Genomic DNA, 3,278 nt, shown 5'->3' on the forward strand with positions numbered 1-3,278 from the left:
AGTTTTAAATAGGCATTGACTGAGTTCCAGGATGATACAAGAGCTCAGAGCATAATTCATCGTTGTATATTTATTTATGCCCTGAAAAGAATCACTTTATTCCTTCAGAAGAAAGCAAAATCTGGTCATGAGAAAGGAAACATTTTCTTGTCAATCAAATAATCAACGTTTTTATGCCTATTGTGTATGCATCAATGTACTAAACAGTATGTAGGATATGCATGGTTTTATCGCAACTGGATAGAAAAGATCAGAACATATTAAATAAGCAATATAAAAAATATAACATTAATATATGTTAAATTAAGAAGGACTAATTATGAAACCATTTGAGGTGGTTTTAAGAAAAATAGATTTCTAAATCGACCCCAGAAATGTTGACATAAGATGCATCAGAGGCAAGGCCCAAGAATCTGCATTTAAGTCCCCCAGATAGTTATGATAGTCAATCAAGTTAGGCACCACCACCTTAGAAATCCAAAGAGGAAAATTTATTTTAATTGGTGCAGTGAGAGAGCACCTTCTTTGCGGAGCAGTGAAGCTGAACTAAACCTTGAGGATCTAGTAGAATGTAAGCAAAGTAGCAGAGAGAGCAGCAGAGGGGATCTATGTTCACCTGTCTGGAACAGGAATGTTATCTGGGACGAAGCGCTAAGGAATCTTTGAGAGGTAGAGAATGAGTGCCTAGGGCAGTGAGGGAAGGCTTCCCCCAAACTGAGTCTTAAAAGACTGAGCTGCCAGTCAGAGAATGAGGGAAAGGGGATTCCAGGCAGGGGAAACAACTTGTACAAAGTACAGAGGAATGGAAAGGCAAGGTATGTTAAGTGAATAGTAGAAGTTCCGTGTGACTAGTGAGAAGAGTCAAAATATGCCACTTTGGCATTTGGATTATTTTAAGTTGAAGGCAATTGAGACTCAACAGTTGCAGAAAGAAGTCTTCTCAGAGCTTCCGTTAACTGACTACAAACAGAAACTTCTGAGAAACTAGACTGGCCATTAACCCCACCCCAGGAGAGTTTTATGGCCATGAAGAAAGTTGGCACCAAGTTGAGTCTGCACAAACAAACCTTTCTAAAATAACCCTTATCTTCCATTAGTTCCCCCCATATACTTACCTTCCCACAATTTACCACCCCAAGAGCTCAGTCCCTTCTCTTTGTAATCACTTCTCCACAATTTATCACTCATTGTTAAAATGGTATAGTCTAACTACCTTTTTGGAGTTTTCACTTCTTTCCGGTGAAGTACCATAAACATTCAAAAAAAAAAAAAAGTAACATTAATAAAAATGTGTATGCCTTTTCTCCTGTTAATCTGTCTTTGTCAGTTTAATTTATAGGACCCATTCATTAACTGAGAGGGCAGAGGAAAAAATTTTTCTTCCCCTACACTAGAATAAGCAGAGGAGAAAGGAGAGGAGCCCTATGAGAGGTAGGGTAGGAGAAGTATCAACAGGATTAAGAAGTAAAGGAATAAAAAGAATTGGAAATCCCAAACTCACAGGAAGGCAAGTAAATTGCTGGGTGAATGTGTATTTCATATATTGTGTGAGTGATAGGATCCCAAAACCATAGAGAACTGGTAGATTCATGCCAAATCTATAAGGGGCAGCCTTCTCAACCCAAGCCAATTATTGCCTTGATGGACATTAGGAGCCCAGTGCTGCCGAGTTACCTGATTTACATTTTCAAGAAAACACAGCAATCTAGATTTTTAGATAATATCTTCATACTTTTAAATGACTCAAAATTCTTTAAAACATCAGTTAGTCCAAACAAAAAATGACTCTTGGGCTGATTTGGATACTAGTTTATCATCTCTGGGCTAGAGTCTAAAAAACTCTTTACTGCACCGAAATTAGACCAGGGTCTGTCTGGTTCACCATGTGCCTGATTTACATGTTGGCAGGACATGGCAACCAGGCTGAAGCATCACTGGGTAGACAACAGAAATCAGGTTTGGAGCTTTTATTCAGAAAGACCTAGAATGAATGAATAAATAAATAAATATATAAATATATAAATAAACAAGGCGCCTGGGTGGCTCAGTAGGTTAAGTGTCAGACTCTTGCTTTCAGCTCAGGTCATGATCTCGGGGTTGTGAGATCCAGCCCTGCGTTGGGCTCCATGCTCAGCATGGAGCCTGCTTAATATTCTCTCTCTCGGGGTGGAAAGGTGTCTCAGTTGGTTGGGCATCTCCCTTTTGCTCAATTCATGATCCCGGGGTCCTGGGACTGAGCCCCGCGTCTGGCTCCCTGCTCTGCAGGGAGTCTGCTTGTCCCTCTCCCTCTGCTCCCCCCAACTCATGCTCTCCCTCTCTCTCTCAAATAAACAGATAAAACCTTAAAAAAAAAAAAGAGGGGTGCCTGGGTGGCTCAGTCAGTTAAGCAGCTGCCTTCGAATCAGGTCATGATTCCTGCTCAGCAGGGAGTCTGCTTCTCCCTCTCCCTCTGCCCTGCTTCTCCCTCTCCCTCTGCCTGCCCTTCCCCCTGCTCGTGCTCTCTCATCTGACCTTCAGAACTGAAGGTTAATAACTTGTAAGCCACTAGGGCGCCTGGGTGGCTCAGATGGTTAAGCGTCTGCCTTCGGCTCAGGTCATGATCCCAGGGTCCTGGGATCGAGTCCCACATCGGGCTCCCTGCTCCTTGGGAGCCTGCTTCTCCCTCTGCCTCTCTCTCTCTCTCTGTCTCTCATGAATAAATAAATAAAATCTTTAAAAAAAAAAAAATAACTTGTAAGCCACTAAATTTGTGGCCACCTGTTACAGCAGCCACAGGAAACTAAAACAGACAGCAACCAGCCCTCCCCAGTGATAGGAACTAGAAGGGGTTTTAATTGGTATTTTACATTCTTTTTTGGGTAAGAGTCTAATCAAAGGTTATCAGGGTTAGTAAATAGTCCCATGCCTCCTCACAAGAGCACCCTCAACAAGTCATCATCTAGCCTCTAGCTGAACACCTTCTACACAGAAAACTCATCATCTTCCATAAATACCTGATGGACTTCAGATACCTTTAAGTATTAGAAAATTCATTTATTTTATTTTATTTTTAAGATTTTATTTATTTGGGACGCCTGGGTGGCTCAGTCGGTTAAGCAGCTGCCTTCGGCTCAGGTCATGATCCTGGGGTCCTGGGATCGAGTCCCACATCAGGCTCCCTGCTTCTCCCTCTGCCTGCCGCTCTCCCTGCTTGTGCTCTCTCTCTGACAAATAAATAAGTAGAATCTTAAAAAAAAAAAAAATTTATTTGACAGAGAGACAGCCAGAGAGGGAACATA

The sequence above is a fragment of the Leptonychotes weddellii genome, chromosome 10 (genome assembly GCF_054177405.1).
Source record: "Leptonychotes weddellii isolate Sample4059 chromosome 10, ASM5417740v2, whole genome shotgun sequence".
Lineage (NCBI taxonomy): Eukaryota > Metazoa > Chordata > Mammalia > Carnivora > Phocidae > Leptonychotes > Leptonychotes weddellii.